The 22,656-nt window shown below is 43.5% G+C and overlaps 1 protein-coding gene across 1 annotated transcript in view; it reads right to left on the bottom strand.

Annotated features, from left to right (window-relative positions):
• The window catches only part of PLXNA2 (plexin A2), a 225,817-nt gene extending 212,912 nt beyond the window's left edge, over positions 1-12,905 (bottom strand). Inside the window, exon 1 of the mRNA XM_030000303.2 lies at positions 12,887-12,905. The gene's annotated coding sequence lies outside the window, so the exon portion shown is untranslated. The remainder of the gene's footprint in view (positions 1-12,886) is intronic.
• Between the last annotated feature and the right edge of the window lie 9,751 nt (positions 12,906-22,656).

Raw genomic sequence — 22,656 nt, 5'->3', positions numbered from 1 at the left:
CCTCAAGCAAACCTCCATTTCTTCTTCCAAAAACATAATCTCACCAAGAAATACAGCTGGACTCTCTGAACAGAGCTGCAACGTGTGACCTGGCCTTTAAAGCAAAGCCCATTGCCAACACCTGGGCACCTGCTGGACCTCCCCAAAGGATTCCCTGATTCTCTCCAGCTGGGCTCAGCCCTGCTGAGGACACACAGCTGGGGAGCTCTCCTTAACTCTAGTTTGTTAACTCTTTCCTTGCAAAGCTTAGGGTGCTACCTCCTCTGTCGGGTGCTCAGGCTGCTGACGCCACGGCAATGGCATCTATTAATATCTCATGGGCAATGTGCAGGGCAGCATCCAGAGCCCCCGTCCTGTCCAGAGCATCCTGCCGTCACGCTGGTGCCCAGCCCCTGCTCCCCACTCTGTAGAGAAAATGCCCAGAGTTGTCCTTGGTGAATGTGAATAATGTTGTTTTACTGCATTTTTAATGCCAGCATTTTTAATGCCTATCATTATGTCCTGATTGAACTAGATTAAATAAAAGCCACCTTGCTCTGTTTCTCCTTACGACTGCAGCCTGTTTCCACCTGACTTAGACTGCTCAAGGAGTCAATGAGGCTTTTATGCATATGTTACATTTGGATATGGCATTCAGCAAAAATAATAACAACATCTGACAAAGTTTATTGTATTAAATAGAAGGTTGAGAATTCTTTTAACCTACAGTACGTGCAGGAGCTAGCTGCACAGAAACAACAGAAAGTAGCACAGATCGCTGTGAAATAATTTGCTATTCATTTAGCTGTCAGGTGTACTTTTGAACAGAAGTTCTAGCGCAATTCAGCTTTAATAAACAGATGCTTAAAATACACTTTGTACTATGTAACCGTCTCCTTGCATTAAACTTAAAAACTCAATCAATAATCCAGAAAAACTCAACCCAACAACAGGCTGTTTTCCTATTATTGAACCTTTTTGTCCAATAACCTAGACAACTAGATTAACTGTACAGTATGTGCAATGCAATAATTCTCTACTATGAATATTGCATTGCTGGGATCCATTAGCATTTTAGACAGGCTGTAATTAGGCACGATGGAACCATGTGGATTTTGGAGTTTAGGCTCATATCCAAAAATCCCAGGGTGAAATTTTTACTGAGTTCCAGAATTTTGATGTTAAATTACAAAAGGACCTGCACAAAGCCTGTTTTCCCAAAGGTGAGCCCTGCCCTGCTCCAAGCACTGGAACAGACTGTTTCGTCCTTGCTGGGAGGACCACCTCAAAAGCCTCAGCAGATGGTGCGTCCTGGGAGCAGAGCTGGAGGTGAAAGACGTGTCTGTGGGTGAACCTGCAAAATAATTAAGGGACAGGCCACAACCTAAAAATCACCCGTGGAATTGCTGCCAGATAATTAGTAAATCCCTGCCAGGGATCAATGCCCATTCTGGTTCTCAGTCCAAGATGGGTGAGGAAAAGTTTTTTTTCTTTATTCAACTTTTAGACACACTTCCAGGAAAATTAGGATTTTTTGAAACATTTTCTTTCCAAACACTAAGACTTTGGTTTGAGCTGAGTACTGAAAGCTGGGAAGGTTTGGAGGAGCAATGGTTGTCTGATCAGACCACGGAGCCCTTATTCCATCACCAATGCCCCGGCTCCGGCAGTCGGCTGCTGGCTTCAGTGCAATAGCTCTTCCGACTGCAAGTACAATCAGAAACATGCCCACTGCTCCTAATACTTTGTAGCTATGTGGTTGTTTTGAAACCTCTTCCAGCTTTTTGCTGCTGGGATTAAGATCTTGATTGCTTTTGAATCTTTTTTCCTCCTCTCCCTCTCCCGCTCTCTCTCTGATCTAATCTCGCGCTAGATGTTGGTACTGCAGCTGAGCACTAACCACGGGCACTTAGATTTATGTAGCCATACCTGCAGAACACATCAAGGTGAGATCAGCTGTTCTGTGAATTTTTCACAGCAAACTTTAGCTTTGCTCAATCTGGCAGGGCTTTTTTCTTTTCCTAACAACTGGGGACGCAGCACAGAGTCGAGAGAGAGATAAATGTACTTCATGATGATTTGGTTTTCCACTTTTTTGAAGGGGACAATATTCCAAGGACACAGCTTTCAAAATATTGTCCTGCTTGCCACCAAGGTTTCTGACTGATGTGTTGTATATTATCCAGTGCTGCAAAACCTATGCGAAGTGGATGAGTTAAAGTTATGATTATAGAATTTCTTGTGACCCTAAGTCAGTATTGAAAATGTCTACCTTTGTATTATCTAAACTCTCTTTTTATAGTCTTTCACTTTTGTTGTGCACATCAATCAATAAGACACATCATAACTCCGCTATCCCCCTCTTGGGCAGATTCTTCCCATTTTCAGTTAACACCAGTGCAAGGCGAAGCGCCAGTGAGAGCATGATATACGGCTCTGCTCTCAATTCCATCCCCAGGAGCTATTTGACATGGCGTGGCTCGGGTCTGAGGACTGAAAGCACAAGCCCAAACTTCATATTTTAATATTACACGATAACCTCGTAGAAGGATATGGTGTACTTAAGAAATGCACTCTGAATGCCATTGAGGAAATCAATGTCCAGTCCCCAAAATGAGCTCGAAAGGTCCAAACAGAAGATAAAGCATATGAACTATTTTCTGTAACAATAAACACAGCTCAGGGGGCCCTCTTGCTTAACATCACTTCTGGCTGGAGTGGTGGAAAAAAAAGCACCCACTAACTTTGATGTCAAGTTTGCAAAAAGCTGTGTTCATATTTATCCTCTCACTGACTCATGACAATTGTTAACACAGTATTTTCTGTGTGTATGCTTTGTGTATGTATGGGGCCGGGCGTATTTGTAGTGGAAAGATATATGTATAAACAGTGTGAGCACAGTCCAGGCCTCCGCACAGCAGAGATGTATTGTGTGGGAAGGGAACCCGTACCCAATAGATCCCAGTTCATGCAGGTTTTCAGGAGTGGGAAGCAGAGGCTGATGGATGACGAGTCAGACAGTAATGCACTCATGGGGTTGGTTTTCCTCTGCCTTACCCTGGTGTAAATCTGGAAGAAACACTCTTGTCTTCAGTGCAATTGATCTCTCTCCGAAATCCCCTCTTCCAAACGTTAATACTGGTAACGTATTGTTGTTTACCATCCAAAATCATTGAATTCCCTTCTCTGAATATTTCCTCCTGCAGTCACTGTGAATTACTTACCTTTTTCTCTTAAAAACTCTCTTAAGGAGTCGCTGCGGTACCTCCGCTGCCCCAGGCGCGGGCACAGGGCGAGGCGATGCGGGCAGGGGCAGCAGGCAGGTGGGCACTTCGCTGCGGTCCAGCCTCCTCCGAAGAACGCCCAGAGACACCCCAAACCCTTGCTTGGGACTGGAGGTTTTTGCTTGCCGGGCTCTGACACGGTGCTCCAGTGGAGCTGATGTCGAGGATACCGTCAGCCTTTTAATTTGTTGTTAAACGGAGACGATGTGTCACGCACTGGCAGACACGGGGCCGCCGTTTGCACCTTCCCGTGGGTGAGCTGTGTTTTCACAAGCCAAAGAGGTTCGGTGCATATCTGATCCAGCTTTGTGGCTTGCATTGGCCCAGCATGGGGGTAAAGGCCAGCAATCCCTTTTATTTTAGTAGATGTGTCTGAGCTTTCCGGATGTGCTTGCAACATTAAAACTGACTGCAGCAACCTGCTGTCATCCTCCAACCTGCTAACTGAATACTTGCCAGTTTTTTTCAGATGGTATCTTATGAACATCTGAAGTTCTTTTTGCCACTTTCATGCATTTTTTCAGTAACTTTTTTCATTACTTAGTCTTTTTTAATAGACTTCATTTTCTTTGATCCTCACAAATTTTTCTCCCAGTTCCTCTGATAATTTTTTAAAAGAAATCACGGTAACTTTGAAACGCCTTTCCCCACGTCCACGCTACACAGCATGGCTAAGTGAGATTCCTTCCAAACCTTTAAGAATTGTAAATGTGACCCTGCTAAGAAAATGCAAAAAGTGTCATCTCTTATAACATATAAGACGGTAAAAGACTGTAATTTATAATGCTAAGTACAAAGGGCTGTTTTTCTTTGAGCTAATTAACTGGAAGAAGAGCATAACTAATTAACTGGAGAGACACAGAAGGAAATACGAGGTTGTAGCAAAGCCCTGTGACTTTGGATGCTCCTTTTCATCTTGCGGATGGATTGCTGGGGATCGAGCTCTGCCAGGGGCTGGTGCGTGGCCCTTCCCTCTCCTCTGCTCTTCCCTGCAAACTGCTGGCCTCTTAGCTTGGCTCCTGAAACCCGCAGCCTGGGGTGCTGTCCTCACCCTCCCGAGGGGACAAGGTTTGAAACCATCGCAAGGGAGATTTGTTCCTCCCAAGACATGGTTGTAGTTAATTCCTATTCATGTCCAAATAATTCCAGTGATTCCTTGATACCTCCAAAATTCAAGCTGCTGTTATTTTAATAGTTCAGTACAGCACATGGCTAGGCACCAGGCTGTAGACTTTGGGGCATCATCTCTAGTGACAACACTAATTTGTGGAGCTGCTATGAGGGAAACTGAGGAATCTCAAGTGGTCAGTGTCTTCCCCTCCCTACCTCCCCTGGAAATCCATTAAAAGACACGTTATGGGGAATAGGCTTCAAAAATAAGTAACTAGTGTGCATGCACCTGATAAGACCTACAAAATTAATCACAATAAATGACACTGTTTAATGGAGAAAATGGTAACTGCTATGGCTGTTACCTAGAAAGGAAGCCATTCAATTAAAAGCTAGAGAGCTATTTAGGAATCTTCTAGGCAGATATAGTTTCTTGCTGGATTCCTCAATCTGGCTAGAGCTGTTAAAAGGGCAGTGGGAAAATCCCTGCAGGAAAAACCTCTTGTCCTAAAGAAAGAATAATTTTCTGTGTTGCTGACAGCGTGTATTTGCTTGGCATTATTACAGCGTGCACGGCGGTGCAGATGCAGCCTAGCCTCAGTGCTCACATGTCTTTTAATGCTGGTTTTGGATGATTCGGAATGACGCTGAGCCTCCAAGTAATGTGTTCCCAGTGCACTGCTGGGCCTCCAGCCACTGCCTTTCCTAGGAAAAATTCCAAATCTCATCAAACCCTCTGAACTTCTGGGCTACTGTTTGTTTTCAGCACCGGCTTGGCCGGGCGGCCTGTTAGTTAAATCCCCTCTCCCTCAGAATTGCTCTGTCAGTGTGACACGCCGCTGTGGCACCACAGTACAACGGAGAGGATTACGCTTTCCAATTTCAAGTTGAGCTCAACTCTAATCGGAATTTCTCACCTATGGATATAACGAATGACTCTTTCAATAATGTTGTGCTGTCCGGCATACGCACTGGATGTCAGGTGCCATAAAAGTAAGAGAAAACAATATGCAGCACAAACATATCTCATTATTTTATGCTAGCTGCTGCAATTATTTCTTCTGTAACGCTGGCAAAGAGTTCCATAAATTACACAGTTATCACCCATCTGATCTGCTTCTGAGTCTGCTCTGGACCTGCTTCCAGTACCAAACTGTCAGACAGCAGAGTGCTGAAATTTAATGTTTGCAGACACAGCCTGAGATGCCTGGGAGCAAAGCTGAGGCAGAAAGGTTGCTTGTTTAGAGACTGCTCTTTAGTTCCTCCAAGGATGCAGCTACATTAATATCTTTACCGTGACTAGGAATGTGCTTAATTTCATTAAATTCATTAAATTGCACAATTGCATTTGCTACTGAAGTAATCTTTAAGGGAGTCACAGCCCAAGCCATCTCTGGGGCAGCAAGGGCTCAAATCAAATCCCAGGACAGGTATTTTTTGTGATGTCTTTGTGAGATGTCTGAGAGAAAAATCTTGGGGAAGGGATACGATACACAAATCTGGACTGAGAAATGGTTGGAAATTTCTGATTTCCCCATTTCTTGGTGGGAAGGAAAAACAACCCAGGATCTCCCTGGGGAGGAGAAGAGGGAGATTTTCTCCTTTGCTGAGTGTTATGTCAGTTTGTTGAGAGTGATGCCACTCCTGGCCTCTCCCATCAGCCAGGGTCTTCTCTCGCTGCTAATGAGAGGCCAGGCGGAGTTGGCAGCTGTGCTCTGATCTCATCAGCTGCCCTCCTTCGGCAAGAACGACCTCATTTTCATCTACTCTGACATTTTTCTTTCCATTAGTATCCAGGGCCAGAAACAATTTGTCCAGGTGCTTTGCCTTTTCCTTTTTATTCCCACAGCAAAGTGAATCATAAAAATGACCAAAATTAAAGCAGGGAAAAGACCTTTTAGGCCGTTCCAGTCTTCCCTCAGGGGTAAATGCTGACAGGATTCCCACAGTACGTTTTCTAGTGCTTTAATCAGTTCAATTTTCATACCGTGGGTCACAGAGGATTAGACAAGAGGGAGGTCTAGGGAATCAGCTCATCCTTTGTTTTTATCAGCAAAATTCTGTTCTGGGCTAAACCTGTGGGAAACTTAAAGTATTTTGCTGAATGCTTGATAATTCAGAGTTCATATGCCAGGGAGATAGCAAAGAGGTGTCCTGAATCTGAAACACTTGTTTTAGTTTGATATTATGGCTACTACTAACAAGGACTGATCATTACCCATGTTTCCTGCAAGGTTCAACGTGACTGTCATCGCATGGTCCCCCTGCTATGCTGGCAGCTGTCCCTGTCCCAGAAAAGTCATTAAAATCACTACAAGATGGACTACGGGTAACTTTGCAAAAGATAACTAAAGGATTTAGAACCTAATTGCCTCTGTCTGTCAAAACCATGTAATATCTGTCACTCGTGAGCATGGGAACCATCCCCTGGATGTGCTCTGTGTTGACATGCTTACCAGTATTGGGGAGCAGACTTGGGTCCAGGCTGGACTACATCCCCAGCAGCTCCTCTAGCTCCTGGGGTTTTCAAAGCTACCCAGGATAATCAGCCCTAGAGTCATACGAGTTGTATCAAAACACTCTTTCCAAAGCCCAGCCTAAACTGTGTGTTAAAGAAAATGTATTACTGGAATTGCCTAAATAAGAAAAAGGAAAGCAATATGGACACACTAGTGAAAAAATTGCACCGAAGGGCTGGATCCAAAGTTCACTGAAGATCATGCAACTTCGTCTCCTGATTTGACTGAGCCTTTGTTTGACTCCTAAACTTCAGGACTGTATGTATACTGGTAGTGGGAACTGTGTAACTGCATAAGCCAGAGGAAGACCAGTTTCCTACCCAAAAATGCTGAAAGAGGGGAAGGTGCAGCGGGGAGAAGCTGTGCTTTGTGCCTGCTCAGTAGCAGTGTGAAGGCAGCAACGTGAGCCAGATCAGCAAGGCATAAAGCAAGGCTGAGTTTGGATTTGACAAGTATCAACACACACTAACAAGGGTTTATGAGTCCAGATGATAAACAATAATGAGAACAGCTGCATCCCAAATGAATCCTTCTCTTCTGAGAGAGAATATAGGAGATTTCAGCTTATTCAAGTAACATTAGCTTGGGGCAGGGTTAGATTGTTCTGCATTTTGACCTGATTTTGTAATTATCACTCCTTCATAGAAAGATGTGTTGTTTAAATATCCTCTAATTTGCTTTCAGAGATCATAAACCCCTCTTTATTATCTGCTGCGATGTATTACAGACAGATAATGACTGACTTTTGCCTTCTTTACTTGGAAAAGTGCATTTAATTTTGTGAAATAATGGAGGCGTTTGTTCATCTTTAATACTATTTTCTGTGCTTCATTCCCTTTTACCTAATAAAACAGCCTCCTTTGGAGGTCCACTCTGTGTGATTACTCCTAATGCAGCTACTGTATACAGCTGAGGGCACTGATGTGTTAGATATTCATCAAAAACATTGTACAAAACCGCTGCCAGAGTATCACACAGAATTGCCTAGTCTCAGGTTTAATCTGTTCCATTTAATGCACGCATAGCTATCAAGACTTTTTCCAAATTACTTGTAATTAAGGCGTTTGTCATTACAGAATGAGGGTGTCTTAGGCCAGCACCAAGTCCATATTTAGCAGAACAGGTGATGGCCAGGAGCTCTCTCTTACGCACCTCTGCCGATTGAAGGAAAAACCTTTCCCCAGCCCAGTAAAAAGAGCTCAAGTACTTAAACCCAGGGATCACTCCAGGTTCTGCACACTTACAACAGAAACCCTCCATCTACTGGTTTGTTATATGCAGTCACAGTTATTCCCATAAAAGAGCACTTCATTGCATCACTCTGAGCAGATTTTAGCTTTAGTATTATGCATGCACAGCACTTTTTCCTGGATATTTGCAAAGCTTTTAAAAATATGAAATAGTTACTGCTTGTGCTTTCTCAAATGTATCAATTATTTTTAATTTCTCAAAACTGCTACAGTAGCATACAAATAGAGTAGAAATGAGAAGGGCTTTCTTCCTCAAGAATAGGGTTTAAGCATCCCCAGACATATTCAAATGGGGGAAGAACTGTAACAGTAGCTTGTTCCCTACATATTTTCATCTGTTTTTAATGCAGTTTCTGTTTCTATATTCTATTATATGGCTAATTATTCATTCTCTCTCTGGCACTTTGAGATGCATTGTGTATTTTATTATTATTTGTATTGCAGCGTGATTGTTTAATGACTCTGCGGACACACAGCAAGAGCCGGATTTGCAGCCTTAGCAAGCCCTGGGCAGCAGCGGCTTTGGACTTAGAGCTGCTCTAAAGTGAATGTTCACGTGCAAACTTTTACTTGCGGTAAAGACAAGTTATTGGGAGGGAGCTTACCCCCCTGGGGAAAGAGGATTAAGGTCCCTTAAATTTAACGGGCTAATAACACGCATATATGCAGTTACCGTGGAGCAGCTGAGGCCCGTGCAGTCAGTCGTACCTTGCCTTGCCCGTGTGGCTGCACGCAGAGGTTGTACCCCAGGGCCCAGAACCTGCCCAAAGCCCCGGCTGGGGCAGGAGCCCGGGGGGACACCCCTGCCCCGTGGCCGGTGGATGGCGGGGCAGAAGGAGAGTGGGAAACCCACAGCCAGCCTCCCTGCAGCGCATTGCCAGCCGGATCACACCACCCACTTCATCTGCCTCCATTCCTAATTTTTTATTTATTTTGATGGCACCACACTTCAACAAGGCAACAGATAGTATCAGTCAAAAGACTACCACGTTATTGCCCATTATCTCCATGTTATTCGCTGACTGTCCCTTCCAGTGATTTATTCACTAGTAATGACACACAGCCCGGTTGTCTAAATGGCAAACGAGACAGAATCCCTGCATACAGGACCTAATTCCTCTGCATGTGGGAGACAGGTCTACCTGTCTGGAATCTCCATTACGGGTAGCAAAGACCTACAAACACAACCGTGGCGCAGCACACGCGGGCAGAGGGAAGAGGAAGCCCTCTGGGGTGCTTTTAAGAAAGACAACTCCTTACATGCATATAACAGAAACAATTCCCAACACTTCTGCCTAAGTGACCTAGCAATACAGCTAAGAACAGAGATAATATGTGATGTTCAAACGCAAGGATGGCATTTCCCATAACTGCACAGAAATATGGGACACTTTCCCTCATTTTACTGTATGTAATTGATATGAGGCCAGGAGCTGCTGGCAGATTAAATTTTACAACCCATGACACACCAAGGCCTTGACTCAAAAATTACTTGCACTCGACTCTAATTATTCACGTTCTACCAGTTCAGATGTTAGGGATATATGCCATTTATTCTGAAGGAAAACGATTTGCAAGCCCACAGCAGAACGCGACAGAAAAGCAGGGGCTTAAGCACCGTGGAGCTGCACAGCCAGCAATGCAGGAAGGTGCGAGGGAGCGAGAAAAGAGCAAATGAGCAAGTACTTGACGTGGGGAAAGCAACCAGGGCAATACAGTCTGCTAAAGCACGTACCAATGGGTCTGCATCACATGTTATCACCTCTGCTCTTGGAGGAGAAGCACGGGAAAAGTTTTAGCACACAAAAGCAATTACTGATGGACAGAGAGTAAAATATATTAATAATGAAGAAGCTTCTTGGTGCTTGCAGAGTCTTGCTCAGGAGTGAACAGAGAGGTTTGAGCAAAGATCAATCATGCCAGAACACCCATATGTTCAAAGATTTCCCATACAAGCACCCACTGAAATTTTGAACAAACACAAGCAAAAGCTGACTCAGCAGAATACAGTTTTCTATACAAAATTGTTCGGAACGCAACCAAGCTCCTATACGAACGGTTTTGCCGTGTTTTCCCTGAGCACGGGGAAGGCTGCCTCCCCGAGAGTCCTGTCAGACTCATGTTTTAAACCATGCTACAGGCCATATTGGAAATAATTCACAGCATGGCTCAGCTGGCTGGGTTCCTTGTTGTGTAAAAACACAGGATGGATGAGGCTGGCTTTCTTCTAAATGAAATTAGAAAAAAGAAACTATAATTATGCTAGGAGAACATTCATTTGCTTGTTAAGTGAAATTTGAAGGGGAAACTTTAATGATGTTAGGAACAAAATCAGATTCTCTTGTTAAACTAAATTCCAAGAGAACTCTGTGCATATGCTGGACAGTACGTTAAGCATCAAAGACTCATCAGTGATTCACAGAAGACTTTTTTATCAGCAACATGAATTATTTTCATGGGAAAAGATATGAAGATATCTTAGATGAAGACAAGGAGTGAATTTTTTTTTTATTTCTGTCCTTGGAAAACAGACAGTGTATAAATAAACCTTAAGCTTAAAGGCCATTTGAAAAAAACCCTCAACTTTATTTCTCATTACGTTAACACAGAAAAATAGGTTCTAATCCCTCAAATTCAACTCGGAATTGCAAATAGGTTGATCTGTTTTCAACTAAGCTAAGGGAAAATGAATATATAGTGCAAGTTTGTTTAGCTGTTTTCTCACTAACTCCTTTGCCCATTTGCCTACAGGATTGAGAACGTGCCTCCTTGGTTGGGTGGAATCTGCTGTCAGCGCCTGGACGCTGGTCAGGCTGCCCTCGGGTGCTGCTAATCGCTTCGTGACTTACAGGTACTAATCACCTATTCATATGAGTTCAGCTAAAATCAACACTGGTAGAATAATAATATTATTGTTACTAATAATCCTCTTTCTGAGGAAGGATCTTGAAATGTTAATTAGGCATGACATTAATAAATTAAGCCTGACTTCACAGCAGCATTAAAGTATTTACTTAACATTATATCACAAATAGGGACACTGAGGCAAGGAGAGCTAATCTACTTTCATTTACACACTCCTAATTCCAGAATAATTCCCTTGCAGTTACTAATATACTTTGGAAGAGTACACAGCAAGCATACATCAGATTTTGAAACCGTTAACCTGATTTTGAAGGTAAGTGAACACAAGTGAAATGCATTTCCATGGGAGCTGGCACATAGGGAAGGCAGAGAGCAGCGTGCGGATGCTGGGATTCAAGTCTTGCCTTTTCCTTTCACCCACAAGCTATTCCGAGGTGATTCTCCCTGCCTCCCAGTACCTTGTTTTCACTTCCCACCCTTGTCTCTCAGTTACGGATGCTCATGAGCTGCTCTGCTCTCTGTTTGCCCATTCCTCAGCAAAGCAGAGCTTCAATCTCAGAGGTGGATACTAACAATTACTATAATACAAATAATAACTCTAGGATGCTAATGAAGGATACAGTTAAAGGCAGTCAAGCATTTATTCCTGGAAACATACTCATAAATCCCATCATCCAGCTCAGACGAGGACCGTCCAGGCCGTACCCCGGGTCCGGCTCTGCAGCAGCAGATGCTCAGGAACGGCGAGGAGGGCTCCTTCTGCCCAGCTGCAGCCAAGCTCGGCAAACTAATACCAAATATCCACACTTAATTCATTAACTGACATTTAGAGGACAGTATAGTAGAAACATGACAAGTGAGCGTCAAATACAAAGGTATTTAGCTTTATCATATATCAGAGGTGCCTCGTACCATTAATTGTGGATACTGCGGTTGTGCTGCTATCAATCAATCACCAAATGTCCCCCTCTCCCTTTCTCTGTCATCCATCACCGGAGGTTTCCAACTATATATCCATCACCTTGCATTCCTCAGGAATGTCCATCATGCTGCTATCTGAGGACTGAACCATATGGGAGGAGGCGCAGCGTGAACTCCTGAGTGGGCAGATAAACCCTCTAGTATCTCTCCTCCCCTCCTCCTTTTTTTAGAAAGTGCAGGGTAGTCTTTAGAGGGCGATTTCTCTCTAACAGTCTTATTCTTCCCTTCCCCAGCCACCATCCCTCCTCCCACCCATGAGTTATTAGATGACATAACATTCACTTTGGCGAAATATATTATTCAAACTGAGTGGCTTAAAATTGAAATGCTTACATGGTCATGAACCCGGGCTGCAGTTAAAAATAAATCCCTTTATCTGTGCTGCATTCTCAGGCCTGCATTTTCCATGAAAAGTCCTTTAAAATACTCCGGACTCTGAGCCTGAACAAGATCAAATGTGACTTTTTAAAAATAGGATGCCTGGTCCTCTCTGCTTTCCTCCTTGGGTCGACAATGGGAGATAAATTTGCTCCGCAGGAACCTTTTGTGGGCCGTGCTGCTGAGGCAATTTGCAGTTTGCTGTGGAAAAGGCATCTTACGCTACATTTATCACCCCCTGCCGCTGGCTACAATTCAACCCACTTGGAGCCACTGAGCAGAGGTGCCGAGCAGAGCTCCTGCATTATTATTCTACATAATAATGGGTGTTCAGGGAAGCAGGAGACAAATATAGAGTATATTCCAGAAAGGCTCAGCTGGAGAACGGAGGTAAAAGGGCCAGGGGGTGGGCTGCAGGGAGGGAAGGCAGAAGGGAGGAAGGTTAGCAAAAAACCCGAATAAACTTGTTCATCAAACAAGGCCTTTCTCTTGCAGTGTTACAGAAATGCTTCTGCTTCACCTTGCGACGCTGGATGTCATTGTCTTACAGCGGGTGCCAGAGCTGCCCGCGTGGACACGAGCATCCTCAGTCACGGCGGCGTGGTCTATCTGCAGAGGTATTCCCTGAGTTCTTCCCAGGGAAGCTGGCATGCCCCCTTGGCCAATTTCAACCTCATGCAGGGGAGGAGAGGTGACAGAGCTCAGCCAGATGCGACAGTGATGGGCTTAAAATAAGGATGCGGACAGGAGATAACAGAACGACTGGTCACATTGGAGGTCAAGGCACTGAGAAGTTACTTAAGTGGCCTATAGGCATACTGTAAGTCACTAAGGAATCCAAAGTTTCTGCGTTTTAACTCTTGAAATTCAGCCTTCTACCACATACATATCGATCTATTTCCTCTACTGTAACACTAAAAGCCATCTAACGTATCCTATAAAGACAGTAGAAAAAGCTACATAACATGTAAGCAGATATAGATGATCAGAGGACAGTTCTGTACTTCAATATAGTTATTTTTTAAGGTTCAAAATCAAAAGCGGGATAGCTTTTCACTATATAGAGCTTACGGGCAGATATGCCTTTATTTTGCCACACTTGCAACCCAGAGCTTTGTTGAAAATCTTTGGTGAGTATTTTGGGTTGCAAATGTCGGTGAGGAGACATTCTGAGCACGTCAATTGCAGGAATTTTTCTCATATGCCTAAAAAAATGACATTCCTCTCGTGTTTCAGAATTTCACATCTGTGAGGATTTTATTTTTGAATACAAGAATGAAATACAGCCTCCTCTCTGAAGATGCTTCATCTTTGGTCCTTGTCAGTGCCCCTGTCTGACACCTGTCATTACCATTCCTCTGCACAGGTACCCCCTTTCCCCACTGTTCGCTTTTACAGTTACGGCGATACTAATTTTTCTTTTCCAGAGTAAGTTGGTTAATCAGATCATTGAAAGAAAACTTTCAGCTGGATATTTGTATGCAGCCCCTCGACAGAAATGCAGATTTAAGGAGACAGCCATATGCAAGCATGAAGGGAGCAGATGTTGTACAATCAAGGGTAATTTAAAAGAGAGGGGAAGGTGATAGAAGGACAACATGAATCCAAAGTCAAGAATTTTTTTGCTGTTGATACAAACACAGAAATGATGTTCTACTTTGCACCTTCAAGTCCCATGCTGAAAGCACTGGTTGTCTTCTGGGTCACTGCTACCACATGCCACCTCTCTTTTTTACAGATGTAATTTCAGAGCAGTGCTATTGTTTCTCTACACTGAACAGACAATTCATCCTGTGCATCTTTCCTTTCATCTTCCAGCCTCTTTGGAAGATGGAGAATTCCCTGCTTTGGAGCCATGAAGACTCCTGGCAAATACAATGCAAAGGGATCACATCACCACGTCTAGCAGTGGAAGCAAAGAGGAGTCAACCACGCTGTAATCTACCACCCAATTTAACCCCCATCATCTACCAATGAATTTAACCCCCATATTTGTTTTCTCCTCCCTCTAAAAAATATGAGCACTATCAGTCATGTCCTATGAAACACAATCTTGCAGAGGAACCTGTAGGGATGCTCGTGTGCTCCACAGTTCACTGCAGGGACCAGCCTTCTGCCAACAGCACCCGCTAACGCTGCTCTCCTGCAGGCACAATGGTCAATGTGGTTAAGCCATGACCATCCCTGCAGCCATGCGGGGGCACAGGAAAAGGCAAAACTCACTGAGAATTGCTGGGCCTTGCTTGCTGTGGCCAAAAAGCAAGCAGAGATAGGACTAGCTCCTGTGAAATCCAGAAAGGATGAACTCAGCAGGTCAGGATGAGGTGAGGGGCAGAGCTTTGTGTTGGCTCCAGAACCAAAAAGTCAAGGCTGCAGCTAGGACTTTGTCTCTTCACTGTACTTTTAGGGCTGTCAGCCTGCCACATCCATGGAGATCAAATTTTGCCTTCCTTCCATGAAAAGGGATTGAAAAAGGAAAATAAAAGTAATTTTTTTGTAATTCAATGCAATACTAATCAATTGTGACAGGATCTAGAGAATATTTTCACGGTGCCAATTACTTAAAGGGCAAAGATGCCATAGTACCATTAAAGTAATAGCACAGACAGCTCTCTAGGACATTGTGGAACAATGTACTAAATGTTGTTCAACTTGTTCAATGAAATAAAGTATTGGATCATTAACCTTACCAATGTCAATGTGTTGTCACTATCAAATTCAACTAAATGAGTGTCCAAGGTAATAGTTAGGAGCACACTTCCCACCGAGGAATGCATTAATACATTACTGGCTGCTAATAAAGAGAAACTGTAATGCAGTGTGAGGAACTTGGAAAAGAGCTATAAATGTGCATCAGAAAAGAGGGTCATCCTGGATGGGATAGACAGAAGCCTATAGGTATGGGTGGGTGTGCGCAAACAGATTTATGCACTCACACATGCATGTTTACAATCCATGAAATGACTAAATAGAAAATTTATGAAAGCAAACTCCAAAGCTGTAAACATGCATTACGGGAGCAAATGTTTGCAAACTTCCTTTGGAACAGGATTTCATATTTGTATATAAATATCTCTGACAAGTTGCTTGTGAAACTTGTCAGGAAGAGTCACTTTTTTTTAATTTCTCCGTCTGCAGTGCTGGTGGGGGGAGCTATGTTTTGTTGTGTTTCTCCAGAGAAAGAGAATGGCTCCATCGTTCCTGGTTGAGGTGGACGCTGTGGGAGCCAGTACACTGTCATGCAAAGCAATCAATTCAGGTATCGCTGCAGCTCAAAAACCTCTTGCAGTGACATGTGTGAAGAAGAAAAAACCATTCCCGAGTAAAATAAATACTGTTCCAAAGGAAAATGCTGGCACTAAGAAAAAAAATGATCAAAATACTTGGCCACTGTAACATTTCAGTATGAACCGAATTTTCAGGTAAAGGGAGCGGAAAAGGAAATTTTCCTTCCTGATCATTCATGGGAGCAGGGATAACAGTGTGAGTAGCCAACAGTTACCAGAGCAGATGTCCTTCGATACTTGCAATCCTATTTCAATTTTATAATGAAATGGAAGACAGAAAATACATAGATTTAAGATATGCAGAGGTGGAAAAACCACCAGGATACCAGGCACTACTGCCATTATTTCTGGGCCCATTTGTATTTCATAATTAATAACTTAAATGGGGTAATTTAAAATTGTTAATTCTTTTCACAGAGTCTGCACGAGCTCAGGTGATGTCAGACACGCTGTCACCAGGAAGGTTAAATACTCTTGGTAGTTGCTAATTACCTAATCACCATTACTATCTCATATTAATTCTACCCTAAGAACAGATTTCATTATGACTAACCCAAGTTATTAAAGAATGAGCTGTAAAGAAAACCCCTGTTGTTTGCATTCATTTAAAGGAGAGAAAAAAAGCCCCTAATAAGAGCATTTCTCCCTAGCATTAGGCAATCCTGAAAGGCAGCAAGCCCACTCCCCTCCTGGTGGTGTGCAGGCACAGAAGCTCTGCTCCACCATCTGCTCTGCATTCCTGCAGGCGCAGGAGCGGGCCCTTTGCAGGCTTCGATGCCCGGTACGCTCGAGCACAGCACACACACAGCTTCTTGTCACTCTGTGCACTCCAAGCATAAACATGGGGGGGCTTTAGCCTTGATCAGGTGTCACTTCTGTCTTCTAAACGCATATTTTATTGATTAGTTTGTGAATACCCTTGAAGATAAACCGTTGAATCCCTGGCTAGCGTGGAAGTGGGACTGAGTGGATCTTGTTTGCCACGTTATCCTCTTGTTCCCCTCCGCACATGAAGAATTCCCATTGTTCAGACTGCCTCTTAAGTATCCCCTTGACAACGTCAGAGATGGCTGATAAAATCTGAGGCACTGACTTAGCTCTGTTTTCAACATGGCCAAAACAGACATTGTTCCTGACTTTGGTGGGCCCAGAGTTGCAGAAACGATGGGTTTTGCTGAAAACCCTGTCGAGCAGCTCCTCCTGGGCTAATTCAGCACGTGTCTGCAACACGTGCACGGGAGGGAGACTATTGCTCTCCAAGACAAAGCTTCTATTTTACCATCTATACCTACAAGTACTCAAAGAAGGTTTGTGATGGGAAACTTCTTCATGCTTTTCCCGTGCAAGTAAGTCTATGTCTCGTGGCACTTATCTGGGGTGGAAAGCAGTTCCACGCAGTGAAGTCAGGTCTGTGCAGGGAGGTGAATGTCCCCTTCCTCTCACCCCATACTGAGGATGGCCGATGGCAGATGTGTCACGGATACGTGACTCGAGATTTTCATCTATTAGAGAGTTAGCAGGAACACTTCCAGGGCAGGTAGATTTTATGGCTGTTTTTAGTGCTGTGCTATTAATCCTTACATTTGATTCAAACTGTGTATTAGGCGATGGCAGCTACATAGTTGCAACCTTTTGAAATGCTAATTGTCAAACCAAAGTTTAGAAAGACTATTTCAAAGCAAAGTTGCCATTATTTGTAGGCTGTGCTCTAAATGCAAGAGCTCAATTATCTAGAGTGTCAAACTTCTGACACCTTTGCTGATCCATAAAAACAAGGGAGATTAAAGAGTTTTCTGGAGTAGAATCTCATTTTTATGCTCAAGGTTATTTACTGCATTATACACTGTGGCCAATCCCAAAGCCAGCTTAGTGATCAGGTCAAGATATTTATGGTTACCTATAGCACCCTAATGGGGAGATAGCATTCAGCTTGTAGAAACACTTTCATCGTTTTAATGGATTTTTTCTGAGCCAATAATCTGTTTTTAAGACCTAGAGAAGAGGAGCACTGGTGACTCTTTCAAGCTTTCGACTGTCTTTTTAGAGACAACAAAGGATTTCCTTTATTGTTCCCTTGACTTTCTTTGCTATTAGTGCATGGTAGAGACCATTAGTTTCTTAGAGGGACAGACACTGAGAGTTACGTAAAAGATGAAAGATACAGCATGAAAATGCAGTTTTGGTAGGAATTTGCATTTGCAATTCAACATTCTTCTGGGAAGCCGTGTCTGCCATATCTCCTAAGAGCAGAGCAAGATATCCTTGTTCCAGCGTGCAGTAAAGTTCCCTGGTCCTGCACTGGAAACTGATGCTCTCTGCTCGCTGACACTGTGCATGAACACGGACACAGCTCTGCCCTCCAGCCACAACTCTCCTCACCTTCCAGTACTTCGTCTGGAAAAGTAATGGCATGACATTTAAAAAAAAAAAAATACTTATCAGAGAATGTGAAGTGGAAAAGGTGTATCATAGACTCACAGAATGGTTTGGGTTGGGCGGGACCTTGAAGATCATCTAGTTCCAAGCCCCTGCCATGGGCAGGGACACCTTCCCCTAAACCAGGTTGCTGAAAGCCCCATCCAGCCTGACCTTGAACACTGCCAGGAATGGGGCATCTACAACTTCTCTGGGCAACCCGTTCCAGTGCCTCACCTCCCTCACCGTAAAGAATTTCTTTTTTACATCTAATCTAAATCTACCCTCTTTCAGTTTAAAGCCATTACCCCTTGTCCTCTCTCTACATGCCCTTGTAAAAAGTCCCTCTCCGGCTTTCCTATAGACCCCGTTTAGGTGCTGGCAGGCTGCTCTAAGGTCGCCCCGGAGCCTTCTCTTCTCCAGGCTGAACAACCCCAACACTCTCAGCCTGTCTTCATAGGAGAGGTGCATCCTCCTGTGTTAAGTTAAAACTTACTCATAAGTAACCTTACTGCTTTTGGTACTATCAGCTCTGAGATACTAATGAGAGATTCAGCCTAGTGCTAAGCTGGACTTCAGTGCTGTGCAGACTCTTTGCAGGGTGCTTCCAGCCTTCCTGCATACTTCTATGCTTCAGTCAAAACTACAATACTCTTATTCTACTTCTGACTCTCGCCCTAAAATTTCAGCTGAGTAGTAGCCAGCTGAATTATAAGCTTTGGCTCAACTTAATTTTACTTATTTCGAAGAAGAACATAGTATGATGTCCTAATGCAAAAGAATGTGGCGGGCTGTATTCTGGATCATTTGCAAGATGAAACACTACATTTTTGTCACATTCAGGGTATCACGTTACACTCTATAGCATCTAAAGATTCAAAAGCAGTTAAAGGTCATGAGCCACATCAGTGATCACATTGCTCATGCTTCAGTTCATCTAGAATTTGTATATTGTATTTTCGCTGGATGGTGCACGGGACATAATTTTTCAGAATGGGCTGTTTCATTTTTTGGTGTCCCTCTAGTGACGAGAGGGTTCCACTTATCATAGTGACCCCTTCTGAACACATGGCCTTCTGCCATTCCCCTTGTAGAGATTTTATCTGGATGGCAGAGCATCTTCTCATTTCACCCTCAGAGAATCACAGATCATTGATAAAACGGAGATTCCTTCGGCATGACATGCCACCTATCTGGGGACTGAGGCAGACTTTGCTGCTATCCACAAGGGCATGGAGAAGCCAGCGTAGGTGTAACCACTGTTTGACAGTTTATATCTGTGGGAGTCAGGGAACAGACACCGAAGAAGAACCGCAGAATAAAACCAACTTTCAGGGAAATTGCTAAAGGAGGTGAACACCCCAGAAAGCGCATCTGCCATGTACCAGTGCTACCCAGGCACCATTCACCAGTTCCACTGAACATATCACATATAACGTGTCCTGGTACTCCATCAATGTCAGCAGAAGCTTAATGGGTAACAGCAGAGTAGTTAAGTGTCAGGATTATTAATTAAGGGGTTAATATGCCTGGCTGAACTTTTGTCTCCATTGTTAAGAGGGTTGTAGATGCCAGGATTTGATTATCTGATTAAATGGACGTGCTGGGATACAGTTAGAGTACTCTTTCATCAGCTGGGTTACTCCCTGTTACAACAAATTTTACCCCTTTCCCAAAGCAGTAATGTGGGACGCAGCTCTCCAGCCAAACCCAACACAAATCCAGCCCTTTCAGATGAAAGAGAAAAGTTCAAATACAAACCCAACTTTGTTGGTTCTCTCGGCTCAGTAGCTCTCCAGCTGAATAAAGATTCAGCTACATCTTTATTGGCCTTTATCATCAATAGCTCTTTTCTTAATGGTGTCTTTAAGGTGGTTTTATCCTACTTGAAAAAAGACTGAAGGTGTCTTTCTCCATCTCTTTTCAGAATCCCTCCTCTGAAGCTCCTAAACAAGGCCAAGTGTCAACATTAGCTTTCAGCTCTAACTAACTCTGTGCTGCAGCCTGTTTCCTTTGCTTCCCCCTTCCTGACATCCTGACATCCACGCTGGAGAGCCCCACATAGGAGCTAGCTGTTCCAGAGAGCAAGCGGTGATTTCATCCCGCTGCGAGGAAAACGTGCATTTCTACATCCCAGCAAGCCTCGCTCAAAGTCACCTCTGCTGCAGTCATGTGCCAAAGCGAGGAGGAAGGAAAGCCAGGTGTAAGGTACGCTTGGAATTTAAATCTCCTCAGGTTTCAAAAGAAATCATAATAATTTCAGGGGAAGCTTGGGAGCTCCAAGTGTAACAAAAAGCTGCTATTTCCAAGGAAAGCTTAAAGTTTTCACCAAGCTGCACACTGGATTAGCAAATTGTCTCCCTTTCTGTTTTAAAATGCATAAACAGAGCTGATAGGTAACACTGAACAGCTTCAAGATTGCCAAGTAATGCTATAAATCAGTTCCATACAAGTTAAGGACTTGAGCCTTTGGCATATATAATTTAATAAAAAAAATACGCTAATGTTCTTCTGGAGCCAAGGCAGCAGAAGGACGTCAAATGGGGATGTACAATAGGGTTTGGAGTGCCAAGTTTAACGCATCTAAAATGAATAACCTGCTTCAAAGATCCAATCAAGGCTCTGAATGCCCCTTTGAAGCCCCATGGAGATGCTCCTTGTTCAGAGTAAGGTGGTCCAAACCAAGCAGGACTTGGCAGTGTCAGGCACGGGAGGCTGAGACCACTTTGTGGTTTGGAGTCATGCCACGTTGGATACCTCTAGCAAGGGGCATTAGTTTCAAATTAAAGTGTAGCCCTTTGCCTGGATTAAACCACCCCAACTCTCCAGGCATGACCCACAGAAAGGAGCTGGAGTCCCTGGTTTTAGCACCTATTGCCTTAACGAGTTCAGGCTAGGATACAGCTGCAGTCTGTAGTTATTGCTGTGTTCCAGTACATTTAACACCTCCTAAACGTGGATAAATGGAAAACCACATATACTACTGTGTTTTGCAAGTGAAATTTTTTTACGATTTTTTTTTTTAAACTTCAGTAGATAAACTGTGCAGTCCAAAAGAAAACCGATCAGTGCAATACCACTCTCAATATTCACGAGTTCATTTGCCCCGTTTATTACATCCCCTGGCATCTAACCTGCCTAGGAGCTGGGATGAATTGCAGCTGTGGCTCTTGGATGTGATTATTTGAGATGCCACGATAATGTGACCTTTGGCTGGTGAAAGAATATCTAGAAAAAAAAACAATTTGGGGGGGGGGGGGAAATAAACCACATGATCACCATCTGAGATCTTTGTTCCAAACCGTTGCCTCTCTGCTGGTGATCCCGCATGTGAAAAACAACTGGACAGCTGAGCGACTGCTTCTGCAGATAGCTACAAAACTCAGCGTTACTTTTTCCATTTCTAATGGACCCACTAGGCTATTCTACCACTGTTATTTTAAAGGGATATTTGTTTTCATTTGTAACTTAACAAAGCTTATTGTCTGGGGATGTGCAGTAAATCTTAAGGTGCTACGGGGAAACTCAAGAGTGCAGCCTTCTTTTCCAGCTGTGGGCTCTGCTGGTTATGAAAACCCATGGCAGGACTGCAGCACGTGGCTCTTGACTTCTGGTCCAGCACCAGGGCTGCGGGAGGTCACTGGCAAAATTCAGTTAGCAAAACTAAGCAAGACTGGAGGGCTGCCTCAGAAATCCCACGTGCGTCTCTCCACTGGCCTTGTGGAGTTATCTAATTCCTCACCACCTCCTCTGCAAAGTGCACTTCAAGAGCCTTGCACTTAATATAGCATTAGATGAACGCTATAACAACAGCGATAATAAAACAGACCATGGAAAATCAGGGGACAAAGGAACAAAACATTTTGAAATGAAGCTAGTGGCAGAAAGGAGCCCAAGGAGCTGTTCTGATGCTTTAAGATCTAATCCATCACCTTTTTTCCTTGCTGGCCTTTTAGTTTTTCGTTTGGGTTGTTGGTTGTTTTTTTTTTTTACAGGGCAATTTTATAAAATAGATTTGGCGCTTTGACGTTACAGTAAGTGCCCTGGGGAAAAGCAGATAAAAGGCAATAATACAACTAATGGAAATAAACTTTACAGCATTAACTGGTCAGGAGCACAGAAGAAACCACCAACCGGTGGGTACAAGATGTAATCTTTTTATTTTTACTTTTTTTTTTTTTCCTCGCATACTGCATCAGTGCATAAAACTCAAATGTAAGGACACAGGTTTCCAGGGTACAGATAAGAAAGTCAAAATGACTCATTTCGGAACAGCAATACGATAGCAAAGATGTATGCTGCAACCCTACTGATTTACTTCTCATGCTAAATAAAGTGCCAGATGTTGCTCTAGTTTAGATCGGTATCTGTTACTTTTGCTAGATTATGCCTACTTACAACATGGAAGCGCAAAGGCACCCAGACCTGAAGAACGAAAGCAACTTGTTCAGTAAGGGGAAAACCAAAAAATCTCACTTTGGATTTATTGGGTCACATTTACAGATTTATATGGGGCATCTTTATCGATTTCAGTGCATTTTCACCTACTACCTCAAGAGAGGATTTTTCTCTCTTTGCTTTCCAGCAG

Source organism: Aquila chrysaetos, chromosome 24 (genome assembly GCF_900496995.4).
Source record: "Aquila chrysaetos chrysaetos chromosome 24, bAquChr1.4, whole genome shotgun sequence".
Lineage (NCBI taxonomy): Eukaryota > Metazoa > Chordata > Aves > Accipitriformes > Accipitridae > Aquila > Aquila chrysaetos.
The sequence above is the reverse complement of the archived record's forward strand: the minus strand, read 5'-3'. Positions and strand labels throughout refer to the sequence as shown.